This window comes from Equus przewalskii, chromosome 3 (assembly GCF_037783145.1).
Source record: "Equus przewalskii isolate Varuska chromosome 3, EquPr2, whole genome shotgun sequence".
In the NCBI taxonomy this organism is placed as follows: domain Eukaryota; kingdom Metazoa; phylum Chordata; class Mammalia; order Perissodactyla; family Equidae; genus Equus; species Equus przewalskii.
Genome location: NC_091833.1, coordinates 53,850,623 through 53,864,815, shown reverse-complemented (window position 1 = coordinate 53,864,815; position 14,193 = coordinate 53,850,623).

Below are 14,193 nucleotides of genomic sequence, written 5' to 3'. Positions count from 1 at the left end.
AGAGATGTGCTGTTCCAAACCACCTGAGGTTGTGAGAGAAGGCTCCCACTCTCAGTTCCAAAAGGTTTGAATTATAGAATCAGAAATCTAAAGATTATGAGCAAGGATTTTGAAAGGAAGAAGTACAAACGTAAAAAAATGGTATAAGGAAATTGGACTTGATGTAGTAAAAAGAGCCATAGTTTGTCACTGAGCTGACATGGGATAAAATCCTAGTGGTGCAACTTGTTAGCTCTGTGGCCTCTGAAAGTCAACTCAAGAATCTGAGCTTTGGTTTCTTCACTTGTAAAATTAGAAAAATAAGGCTTACCTGCCAAAGTCATTAGGGAATCATGGATAATGTTTGGCCCATTTTAATGCTCAGTATACGTACACTGATGTCGCTGAAAGATGCTTGAGATACCAACCATAATCTGAAATGATGGCATTTTTTTTTTTCCCCCGCAAAGATCACATCCAGTCTTGACAAGGTTTTACAAAATAGATAGACTTGTTAATTTTTGGTGGCATTATAAATTGGCACTCTCTTTTTGGAAGGCAGGATTGGCTATACAGTACATGGCAGGATTGGCTATACATTACATAGCAGAATCAAAAAATATATTTATCCTTTGGCACTGCAATTTCACTAAGAGTGAGTGTCTTCTTAAATTTTGCACCCGTAGGCACTCTATTAGCCTCACCCTGGTCCCAGCCCCGAATGAATCACGAAGGGGAGGGTCAAATCACATCAGCTCTGTGTTTAGCATTACGCTACCCAGAGTGGGGAATAAAAGAGCTGAGCTACCCAGCCCATCCCTTTGAGGGATGTTGGGGGCAACTGGAGAAGAACACAAGCTGCCATATTGCAGACCACTAGAAAAAGTGGACAGAACACAATGTACTAAGAATTAACCATTGGTGAGGGTCAGTGCGGGCTGGGAAAGTAAGTGTATTCTGTGAGAAGTAAACCTTAAAGGATGGGATTTGAACTGGTAGAAATGCAGAGGTGAAATAGAATGAGCCAAGATGAAGAGGGAGGAGTCATCAGGAAAGCCAAGTGGTTACTTTGCTGACCCAAACCTTTGACTTAATGGGGATAATGAGATAAATTTGAAATAGGGTCCATGCCTGAAAAGCTGGCCACTTTACAGGTCCTTTGAATGTCTAATAGGCATCTCAAACTTAACAGGTCCCTATTGAACCTTTGGATTCCCATCCTCTGTCACACACACCGCCTAACCTTCTCCATCTCAGTCACTGGTACCACAGTCCACTCATTGTTTTAGCCAAAAGCCTGGAGGTCATCTTTCACCAGCCCGTCCCTTCCATCAGCTCTTGGTTTTACCTCTAAAGCATAAGCCTAATCGATCCACTCTTCTCCATCTCCACTCTCATACTCTATTGCAAAACCTCCTTATTGCAAAAAACCTCCTTATTGTTTCCTTGCTTTCACCCTTGTCCTCCTACAGTAGATTCCCCACAATGCAGCCAGGATGATCTTTTAAAAATGTAAATCAAATTGTGTCATTCCCTGACAAAAACATTCCAATTGCTTTATTGTACTTGGAATAAAATCCAAATTCTACCATGTTCATTCTCCATTCACACTGGCATTCTTTCTGTTCCTGAAACAAAGCTCATTCCTCCTCAGAGCCTTTGCATTTGCTATTTCCTCTGTCTAGAATGTCCTTCCCTTGACTCTTGTCAGGTCTCAGTTCAGAGAGACCTTTCCTACAATCCTACTTGACGTAATTCCCCATTACGCTTCTTTTTGGGGCGGGGGGGGGGGTATACTTAGCTCAACCTCAAGTCATCTTGTTTATTTTCTTTCTCTTCCACTCAGTAGGTCACTTCACATAATTTTGGGGGCAGACAATACATATCCGTAAGATTCACTTCCATCGTTCCATGTCGCTGGAGACCATTCATTTTATTCAGTCTTTGCTCCATCCAGGAGAGCTCCCTTGGGATTGGGTACTTCTGTGCTGTTTTTACTCACAATACTTCTGACACCAAACGTGTGGGGTTTGCCATACAAAGCAATTCTCCAGTTCTCTTTGACACCGACTGGGTGTCCCTCAATTCAATTTAATTCTGACGTTAACTACTTGGAGTTAGCATCAGACCCATAGTTTTAGGGCTCAGTCCCACAAGACTTACCTCATTTCAGGTGCCAATCACAAGTATCAGGTCCCTGGGGCTGGCCCGGTGGCGCAGCGGTTAAGTTCGCGTGTTTCGCTTCTCGGCGGCCCAGGGTTCACTGGTTCGGATCCCGGGTGCAGACATGGCACCGCTTGGCACGCCATGCTGTGGTAGGCATCCCACATATAAAGTAGAGGAAGATGGGCACGGATGTTAGCTCAGGGCCAGCCTTCCTCAGTGAAAAGAGGAGGATTGGCAGTAGTTAGCTCAGGGCTAATCTTCCTAAAAAAACAAAACAAAACAAGTATCAGGTCCCCAGGTGACCCCTACTTCTGTGACTACTTGGTCACAGAATTTGTAAATTTGGGGGGTTGCTACAACCCTCCTCTTCCTTTCAGATGTGATAATTTGCTAGAATGGCTCACAAAACTCTGGAAAACATTTTACTTACTATTACCGGTTTATTATAAAGAATGCAAATGTACTGCCAAGTGAAGAGCTTCATAGGAGGAGGTCTAGAAGGGTCCTGAGAACAGGAGCTTCTGCCCCTGAGAAGTTGGGATGCAACGTCCTCAAGCGTGTGAATTTAGTCACCATCCTGGAAGCTCGCCAAACCATTTCCTTTAGGGGTTTTTATGGCATTTTCATTGCATAGGCATGATTAGGTTATTGGCCATCGGTGACTCTCTCAATCTCCAGCCCCTCTCACCTCTCCAAAGCTTCTAATCAAGGCTTGATGTTTCTGGTGATCAGCTCCCCCTTCCGAAGCTAAGGTAACCGCCCCCCAAGTTACCTTATTAGCATAAACTCAGGTATGGTTGAAAAGGTCTTGTTATGAATAACAAAAGATGCTTCTATCACTCCTATCACCCTGGAAATTACAAGGGTTTCAGAAGCTCTGCACCAGGAGCTGGGGACAAAGACCAAACATATATTTCTTATTATGTTACCGTGCTCCAGCCTCGGAAGGAGGTGGACAATGGGATGGCCACCCTACTGAACTCTATCTGTGGTTCATGGTGTGTGATGGAGAGGTTTCACATGGCTCTGCTTGGCTTTCACATGTTAAAATCATTGCATTTAAGCCTACAATTAAGTGGAGAGAATCAGGGGCCAGCCTGGTGGTACAGCAGGTAATTTTTGTACTCTGCTTCGGTGACCCAGGGTTTGCTGGTTTGGATCACGGGTGCAAACCTATGCACTGCTTATCAAGCTGTGCTGTGGCAGGGATCTCACATATAAAGTAGAGGAAGATGGGCACAGATGTTAGCTCAGGGCCAGTCTTCCTCAGCAAAAAGAGGAGGATTGGTGGCAGATGTTAGCTCAGGGCTAATCTTCCTCAAAAAAAAAAAAAAAAAAAAAGGAGAGAATCATGTGGACCCATCATCAAGCTTCAAGAATTATCAGCTCATGACTAATATTGTTTTATTTATACCCACATCCAGTTACAACTTCTTTTCCCCCCTGTATTATTTGGAAGCAAATTTCAGATATTATATCATTTCACCAGGAAATATTTTAGTATGTATCTCTAAAAGATAAAGATCAGTAAATAACTTAGTATTATCTCTAAAAGAAACTTTTTAAAAAATAACCACAAAACAAAAATGTTACACCCCCCAAATTTCTTAATATCATCAAATATTCAGTGTTCAAATTTTTCTGATTATCTCAGAAATTTTCGTTTTTGTTTTTGTTTTGGTTAGTTTGTATCAAGATACAAATAAGGTGTATATATTGGCCTTTGTTGATGTATCTCTCCAGTCTTTGTAAATTTATAGGTGGCCTCCCCCACTCCCGATTCCTTACTCCTTCTACCCTCCACCCCCCACACAATTTTCTGAGGGAATAAACCTAGTTGTTTGTCTTGAGTGTTTCCTACAGTCTAGATTTTGTAGATTATACCCCTATGATGTCATTTAGCATGTTCCTCTGCCCCCTATATTTCCTGTAAAGTGATAGTTAGATCCAGAAGCTTGATCCAATTTAGGTAAAATTTTCTCGGCTAGAACATTGAGTAAGTATTACTGTATACCCCCATAATAAGACATCTCATGTTTAGTTGTTTTTCTTTCTCTGATGTTGGTAGATGATCAGTGCCTAGTCCATTCTTTCATTAGAAGTTGCAAAACAGTGATATCCTAATGTTATCGTTCTGTGGCAGCCATGAGAATGTGCCGAGGAGACCTCCTTTTACAGGGAGCGTAGTTAACCAAGCCTCCAGCTGCTGCTGTGAGATCCAGCGCTGCATTGGAACCGAGGCCATGCCTCCTGCAAGCTGCTCCTCCAATTATGCCGGCTCAATGCAAAGTTAGTGTAAGAGAAGCCATCTTATAGAAGAAAGCCGTGTTGGAACTGTGAATCACCCTGACTCACAGCTCCTTTGAATCTTTGCTTTGGTTTACCTAGAGAAGTAAGACTGTCTCCCGGGGATTTGCAGGCTTTGTAGATTTTATGGCCCCTCCCTGCTGCAATAAGATGAGAACTTTGTTCTTTCGAGTTCTCTAGGAACGTAATGGCCTTTGGACAGAGATTCTGTGTGTTGATATCTGTGACAACTGAAAGGGCTGATGTGGCAACTCCTAGTCTGCAACACCAGGGGCTTCAACATTTCCTAACCCCCTCCTCTGTAACCCACTGGCCTATATAACTGCTTCAAGGTTCTGTGTGATGGTTCTTTCGGACATTAGTTGGCCGTCTTCCCTCTTGCTAGCAAGCTGTAATAAAAAGTCCTTTCTCTCTTACCACCTTGCCTCTTGACTATTGGCATGTCTTGTGGCTGGCAGACCACCTCCCTTGGGCGGTAACACAATGTCTGAGTGCAGTGGGAATATTAAGGCAGATGTGCTCCTGGGAGACACGGACTCCTTTGTAAGTTGACTTTGGCCAGCCTTCCTTAGAGCAGATTAGCATGCCTTCAGCCAGCTTTCTCTCTCACCTTCATTCTGGTGCTAGATTTGCATCACAGTCCAACAGCTTTTCCAGCCTTTTCCAGCTCCCTCTGTATTTCTTTTCACGTAGTCATTTCCTCAAGGAAAACCCTTGCATGTTTCATCCAGTCTTGGCATCTTCTTCTCAGGGGACAGAGACTAACACACATAGCTTCTTCACGTATTGGCTGGAATGCTTGTAAAATGAGAAAATTCTCCTCATCAACAATTTGGTCACCTTAAGGTATAACTCCTATAAAAAGGCAAATAAATGTTTGACTTTTTCCCCTTTATTTACCAGTTTTCAAAATAATGAGTTGTTCCCTAGCATTTTTCACAAGTATCTAATGAGTTTAAAAAAAAATTCCAGTATCATTATGAACTCATGCATTTAAACGTATTTGGTATGTTTTAATCCATTGTAGTTCTTATTCTTATTGATGCTAAAATCGGTTTTTGACAAATTCCTTGCTTTCTTTATGACAAGATGTTCCCAGCAAATTTAATATATTTTCTGAGACATATATATCTCAGACCTCAAATTGACCATTTCTCCAAGGAGTCCTGGCTTGTGAAAGTTTACTGGGGGATTAACATCTGTGAAAAGAAAAGAGGAAGAAGGATTGGGCGAGGGAGCCGTCAGATCACCATCAGACAACATCGATCTGCTCACCACATTTCTCCCAGCTGGGCAGCCAGCCCTTTCTCCCAGGGAATCTGGGTGGTGCATCCCAGTGCCAGCAACAGCACGTGACCCAGGTTAGCCAATCAAAGAGCTCTATATCCTTGGAAACAGTGATTGGACCAAAAGATTGGGCATATGACCTAACTAGGGGCAATTCAGGTTCTTTCTGAAGATTGTTATAAGGAGGCTGAAAGAAAAAGCTCTCTCTTTTCCCCTGTAATTGTTTAACTGGAATGAGAGGCTGACATTGACAGTGGCCATCTTCCTCGCTTCCTGGAGGAAGTCTGACTGTAGCAGGAGAGAACGAATCCAGTGTGCAGGCAGAGAGAGGAGGGGAGAGAATCGAAGGAGCATTGAGGGTCCACTCCTCACCCCAAGACCCTGGCTTCTCCCAGCTCCCCCTTAGATTCCATGAGCGTCTCAATAAACCTCCCAGCTATGCGAGCCAACAACTACCATCTTCCTCCACCTCTTCTTTTCTTTGCTTAAAGAAGCTTAAGTTCAATTTAACTCCTGTCACTTTACAGCTGAAAAACTCTTCAGTAATAATTTACTTAGGGCACCAGCCCACTGGCACAGCAGTTAAGTTTGCATGTTCCACTTCAGTGGCCCAGGGTTCACCGGTCCGGATCTCCGGTGCAGACCTACACACCGCTTGTCAGGCCATGCTGTGGCAGACATCCCACATATAAAGTAGAGGAAGATGGGCACGGATGTTAGCTCAGGGCCAGTCTTCCTCAAAAAAAAAATAATAATAATAATTTATTTAAAATTATACTGTCCTAGCAGTGGAAAATTACTCTTTGAGAGATCAACAAAGATTGATTCTTATCTGATTTGAACTCCCAAGTAAACAACAGAAACATCATTGAGGGAAGATGGTTTTTAGCATTCTATTTAAAAAACTTTTGTGGTTACTGGCAACTGTTTGGAGGATATATATGGATATATGTTGGAGAGATGGGAGAGATTATTTTTCCTCCAAGTGGCTAAATATTTTTTAAGAATTGAAACTATTGTGTTTTTTTTGCTAAGGAAGATTCACCCTGAGCTACCATCTGTTGCCAATCTTCCTCTTTTTTTTCTTTTTTTGCTTGAGGAAGACTGACCCTCAGCTGAGCTAACATCAGTGCCAATCTTCCTCTATTTTGTATGTGAGATGCCTCCACAGCATGGCTGATGAATAGTGTAGGTCCACATCCAGGATCCAAACCCATGAACCCGGGCTGCTGAAGTGGAGCGCACTGAACTCAACCACCAGGCCACAGAGTCCACCTGAAGCAATTTTTGACTTAACAGAAAAGTTGCCAAAATAGGCACAGAGTTCTCATATGCCCTTTGCCTAGCTTCCACTAAAATCAACATCTCGTATAACCACAGTGAGATTATAAAAAACAGAAAGTTAACATTGGTACAGTATATTAGCTGAAAGACAGACATTATTTGAATCTAAGTGTTTTTTTCTTTTTCTGTTCAAAGATTCAGTCCAGGATTCCACATTGCATTTAGTTGTCATCTCTCTCCTCAGTCTCCTCCAATCTGGAGACGTTCCTCAGCTCTTCCTTGTTTTTCATGACTTTGATGTGTTTGAAGAGGATGCATCTGGAATCCATCTCTTCTCCAAGGAGCCCTGGTTCCTTTCATTGGATAATGGTATTTGGAAACCAAGATCTGGGTGCTAGGTGGGCTCATTGCTATTGGGTTCTCATTGCTTTTAGGTTCCTTCAGTAAAGCTGGGATATATATGTATATTTACATAAACACATGAATATGTATACATATATATGTATATGCATACATACATCTATGTTTATCTATCAACACCAGGACTTCATATTGATACCTCTAATTCTAACCCAACACCACAAGGGTTAATTCTAGCCTTCCTCCTTGCTGTATTTGTAAGTTCTTTTTCAGACAATGAAAAATTTAGCTCTCATTATCTACAATATATTTACTTATTTGTTCCATCTAAGTGTGTACACAAGATGGTTTCAGAATTGCTAACGCGTACCTCTGAAAAACAAATTTACTAACTAGATTACAGTGTTGTTCACAGTTCTATTTGTGTTAGCTTTACAGTACCCAGTGAAAATGCTGTTTTCCAAAGTTATTTAGCTTGGTTCTTTTCTGTCCTACCCCCTTTAGTGTGGCTGTGTAAGACATACTCAGAAGAGTATTATTTCCTCCTTATCTCCGCTGCCCTATGACACTCCCATTGTAAGCCATTGTTATGTAACCAGTCTCTTTCATTTCTGGTTTATCTTTTTTTATTTGTTTTGTACTCCTGTGGAGAGGAACTGAGACGCAGCCGGCAGCTCCAAGTGAGCTCCCAGCTGAGTCCGCGGCAACTTGTCAGCCATATTGAAAGCAGAGCCTCCTTGTTCGGCTGCCTCAGCTGACGTCCTGGGAAAAAATTCACGGTGCACCATATCCCGTCCATTTCTAAAGAGACAATGATATATTCTCTTTCTATCATCTCTAATCTGTGATCTTTAGTTACATAAAGCATTTTTATATGATCATAAATAAAATTCACCTTTTCCTACTCTGAGTGTGATGCCAGAGTATGACAGGTAGCTGGTACATTTACATGTTCTTTTCTATTGTACTATTTTCTATTCTACTTTAATTTCTAGTCTTGCTTCCTCCAACGCGTGTCTTTGTATGTGCCCCTAAATCTAGCATACTCTTATGATGATAAAAGGTGTTGAATAAACTGTTGTTAAGTGATGAATGAATAAATAAGTAAACAGTATGAATGGATGCTGTATTTATCAGCAATTTATTTAACCCCTCGGTTTTTAACACACATAAAAATATGTAATGCTTAATTTGGTGGTTTATATAGACGAGGAGAAAATTCAAACAAAAAAGCTGTGAGTTGAGACAGAAAGTAGATTAGTGGTTGGCAGAGGTTGGCAGGGAGAGGGGTGGGAAGTGACTGCTAATGAATACAGAAATTCTAAAAAAGAAAATATTCTGGAATTAGATAGTGGTGATGGTTCCATATTTTTGTGAATATACCCAAAACCACTGTATTGTACTCTAACCGGGTGAATTTTATGGTATGTGAATTATATGGCAGTTTTTAAAAGCTATGAGTTAGAAATCCTTTCCATTGTTAAAAAGAAAACTAAGCTGGAGCTAAACTCTGTATTCAATGCATTTTTCTAATCAACATCTGGAAAAATTGGAGCCATCATTCATGTCGAACAAAGGGCCAGTTTCTTTCAAAATTATAATGAATTCATATTCTTCTAACCAGAAAATTGGCCATGGTATAAATATTTTCATAGAAAAACTAAACATTTCCACATGTGAGTGATGGCAAAACATTTATATTTCTGGAAAGGCTTTTATCAGGTCGTGTGTAAATGCATCTAAATTTCCTTTGCTTGTAGCCTGGGCCCATTGTTGTAAACGTTGTTAGAAAGCAAGGTGTTTCTCCAGATGAAGTACAATCCCAAGGGGACCATGATGCCAACGATCATTTTGATTTATATCCCTTGTTTTTTAGCTAAAGCATACAAACTAAATACAAGTCATTAAGCCTAATGGGACTAGAAGACTGAAGAGTCCGTGCTGCCCGAATGCTGAGGAGCCAGCTCTGACAGTAAGCACGGTGTGGATGAAGCGGGTCAGCGCACATAGTTATTTCCTGAACTGAACACTCTCACAGGCGGAAGGAAAACGAAATGCGTAAAGACCAAATGATTTACAACTCACTTGGGAAACAAGAAGGTTAATTTTACTAAATCAGTCTCTTTGGAAATCTATTTCTGCAGTTAAGTCTCCACCCACTTCCAGCTCATGCCTGCAACTTAAATCAGATTACATCTGGTGGAAGTACATTCCCTGAAGGTTGCAGTTGAGAATACGGTTTTTGATGATGAGTCAGTGCTACAGAAGAAGTTGTGACATTTGTTTCCCCGGGCAAACCTATCTGTACTGTGGGGTTCCTAACTGCGGATTAAATTCTTGTCCTTCTGCAGCCGAGTGGAAGACTCTCCATTTCTTGGGAGACACTGTCGTCATATTCAATGGCTACAGACTTGTAGGTAGGCCCTGCTTTCTTTATGAAATTTGATATCTCTCTTTAGGGAAAGACCAGGTATATGCTGCTGGTAACAGACCCCCACTTACCTGCCCCTCTTGCCCAAACAAAACAAAAAATTAAGAAACAAGAACCTTGGGCCATTCCAGTGGTGTGGCGGTTAAGTTTGTGTGCTCCACTGTGGCAGCCCGGGGTTCACAGGTTTGGATCCTGGGCATGGGCCTAGCACTGCTCTCAAGCCATGCTGTGGCAGGCGTCCCACATACAAAATAGAGGAAGATTGGCACAGATATTAGCTCAGGGCCAATCTTCCTCACCAGAAAAAAAAGAGAGAGAGAGAAAAAAGAACCTGAGGATCAGGATATAAATAGCCCTTTAAAATAACCAGAACCAGGGACTTGAACAGGGTTGGGATCTCTTTCTGTTTCTTATCTTTGTACTTTTTGATTGCAGATTGGCCTTCTCTGAAGTAGGGAGAGTTGGCACAGCTCTGGGTAAACAAATCACTTTATTTATTTATTTATTTATTTTTAGGAAGATTAGCCCTGAGCTAACATCCGTGCCCATCTTCCTCTACTTTATTCATGAGACACCTACCACAGCATGGCTTGACAAGCAGTGCGCAGGTCCACGCCCCGGATCCGAACTGTGGAACCCTGGGCTGCTAAAGTGGAACATGAAAACTTAACCGCTGTGCTGCCGGGCTGGCCCCAGACAAAATCATTTAAAACGATGAGACTCTTCTCTACAGGCTGGAGCAAAAACTGTAAAAATTCAACAGGTGATAGCACAGGCTTGCCTGGCACTTGGGAAACGTATGTTGAAGAGGGCACAACTGCCCCGGTGCGTCCCTTGGCCCCTGTGTGATGACTTAGTAGGAACCTGGGATCTTGGCAGTGTGCTCCTGGTTTCATTGGCATCACAGCGCTCTCAGATGCTCTGAGACTGCTGCACTCGGCTCTGCCATCGGGCCTGCAGCTCCTTGAGAGATCTCAAGGCTCCTCTCCAAAATCAAGGTGGCCTCCTGATTCCTCCTCGCTTCCTCCCCATCCCAACCAGGAAAGAAAATGAGGGTGTATGAGAGAAACTGTAGTTATGGTGGAAGCTTCCAGAGGTTTTAGAAACTTTTTTATTGTGCAAACCTGCCAATTCTTGACCAGGGGGAGAAAAGAACATATAATTAAAACAGTGTGAGACCAAGGCTTGAGGATGCCCTAGGAAAGCCAATAATTTGTACCCCTTCAAACTCAAAAACATTTGCTCAACATTCTACCTCTTCCCCACATTGTGGAGAAATTTAATCTTTGTTTAGGATTTTTATTATTTTTTTTAAAGATTGGCCCTGAGCTAACATCTGTGCCAGTCTTTTTTTTCCTTTTTCTCCCCAAAGCTCCCCCAGTACATAGTTGTGGGTCCTTCTAGTTCTGCTACGTGGGACGCTGCCTCAGCATGGCTTGATGAGAGATGCTAGGTTGCACCCAGGATCCGAACCAGCAAAACTCTCAGCTGCTGAATCGGAGCGTGAGAACTTAACCACTCAGCCCTGGGGGCAGCCCCCTGTTTAGGAACTTGAAAACAATTTAAGATGCCAATGATGGCAGCAAATTAGAGTAACCACTGAAGAATTTGACAATTGTGACATTTTCTCAAGAAAAACTGTAAATGTATAACAAAAGTTCTCAGGGGCCAGCCCAGTGGCACAGCGGTTAAGTGCGCACATTCCACTTCGGTGGCCCGGGGTTCGCCGGTTCAGATCCTGGGTGCGGACATGGCACCCCTTGGCACGCCATGCTGTGGTAGACGTCCCATGTATAAAGCAGAGGAAGATGAGCACGGATGTTAGCTCAGGGCCAGTCTTCCTCAGCAAAAAGAGGAGGATTGGCAGTAGTTAGCTCAGGGCTAATCTTCCTCAAAAAAAAAAAGTTTTCATTTTTCTTCAGAGTAGTACATGCAAATGATTACAAATTTTCAAATGATACAGAAGGTTTTACAATGAAAAGCAGTGGTTTCCTGCTCTGCCCTCCTGTTGTTGCAGTCTTGCTCCTCGGAGGGGAATGATTTCAATACAATCATTTCTGTTTCTCTTTTTAGTTTTCCTGGAATTTATCTTCATATCTCTGAATAATATATTCTCCTGTTATTTCTTGAGTAATAGTTTTAGACATTATCTACGACTTTCTGTGTGATGGAGGGAGATCCCGCATTTATAGCTTTGCCGTTCCTCCGCCCTCTCACTCTGGCATCAGCACTATTTTCAGTTCCTATGTTAATTCCTTTATAGCTTTAAATGCTACATATAGACCTTTATTGGCAGTTCTTTCTGCAGAAAGATTCTGCAGACAGAATCCCTTGATTTCCTGTTTTGTAAGCTGAGAAGACTGATGAAACTGCCAGGCACAGAGGTTAATCAGGCAACTTACAAAGGTTACGGAGTTAGTTAACTGCTGAGCCAGGCATTTCTTTTTCCTCTGAAGTTTCTATTCACTCTTTTTTTTTTTTTTTTTTTTTAATCTCCTTACCTTACTTGCTTTAATCATCTCCTCAGTGCTGATTTCAAATCTTTGGAATTCTGTTTTCCCTGGATAGCTCCTTCCTGAAACCTCTACCTTCTTCCTCCAATTTGGACCAGCTGTTCTCTAGATCTGCTGTGTTTCCATCCACCTGACACAAGGTGTGTTAGATTCCAAATCATCCTTTCTCATGGTTTACTCCCTCATTTGAGCAGATCCTACTGAGTATGACTTCTTAAGACAGGGGGTGTGGAAAGTGCGTTTCTTGAGTCCTTCCATGTCTGAAAAAACTTTCATTCTTCCCTCAAACTTTATAGTTAAATTAAATTTAGAATTTTGTGTTTAAGATAAATTACACTATGGGAGGGATGGGATGGAAGTAGGGACTTAATCCGAAAGAAGAGGGGAAAGAGAGAAAAAGAGGTAAATACAAAGCAGAAAATAAGATGGCGAGTTTTTTTCTCTAAATGTATCAATAATCACATTAAATACTTTAATTGTAGAAAACAATTAAAACACAAAACTTAAAACATAAAAATTGTCCAGACTTTTTTGTGTGTCTATGAGAAAAATTGGCCCTGAGCTAAAGTCTATTGCCAATCTTCCTCTATTTTATGTGGGGTGCTGCCACAGCATGGCTTAATGAGTGGTGCTAGGTCTGTGCCTGAGATCTGAATCTGTGAGCCCCCTGGCCTCTGAAGCAGAGCACGCAAAGTTAACCACTACACCACTGGGCCAGTCCCCATCAGATTTTTTAAATAAACAAATATAGCCATGTGTTTTTATCAAGATTTTTTTTCCTTCTTCTCCCTGAAGCCCCCCAGTACATAGTTGTATATTCTAGTCATAGGTCCTTCTGGTGGTGCTATGTGGGACACTGCCTCAGCGTGGCCTGATGAGTGGTCCTAGGTCTGTGCCCAGGATCTGAACTGGCGAAACCCTGGGCCGCCGAGGTGGAGCTTTCGAACTAACCACTCGGCCATGAGGCCGGTTCCTCTGAGCAAGATTTACTAGAACATAAAACTGCACATAAACTTTAAAAGTTGAGAAATAGATAAAAGTCTACCAGGCAACTAGCCAAAAGCAACCTAGAGTCACTATATCAATATCAGATAAATCATACAATAAGGCAGCGAAAGTCAACAAACCTCAGCTGTCTGCGTCAACACGGGGGAGCTCAAAAGTACAATGCATGCAGAAAAGCAAGTCAGAAGAATACACGTGGTATGAAGCTATTAATTGAAATTTCCTATAATGAATCTGTATTTTATGATAAAATATATTTCAAAACCAAAATTATATTGGTAGCAATACATGCATATGTGGTGAAACTATGAAGGAAATTGAGGAAATTAGGGCAAAATGAAAATTACCTCTGATGAAGAGAGAGGGAGCAAGATCAGGGCAGGGCCCTGAGGGGTGTCTCAGGTACTGGCGACATCAAACATCCTCTGCAGAGTGATGGGTTCCTGGAGGTTTGTGTTATTATTACTTATAAGTCATATTTGTGTGTTACTCCACTCTTGTCTATAAATCTCCTTTGGAATTTTGAAGGCATTGCTCATGGCCTTCTACCATGCTAAAATCTAAGGTCTCCACGTGCTGCCTCTTCAGTTCACAGCTTCTCTATCAGTTTTTCCGAGATGCAGAGAGAAGACCAATGGGGCAGGATTGAGTAGAGCCAAGAGAATTGGAGCCAGAGCCTGGATGAAACCATACCTGCATACCTGAACGAGCACCAAAAATATCCCTTACTCACTGTAATATTGGACAGACAAGTTGATTCTCTTATCTGTGCTTCAGTTTGGGTAAAATGAAGGTAATAATATTAGAGACATAAGTGACCAAGAGAGAGAGAATCCCAGGTTTCATGCAATTTACGTGAAA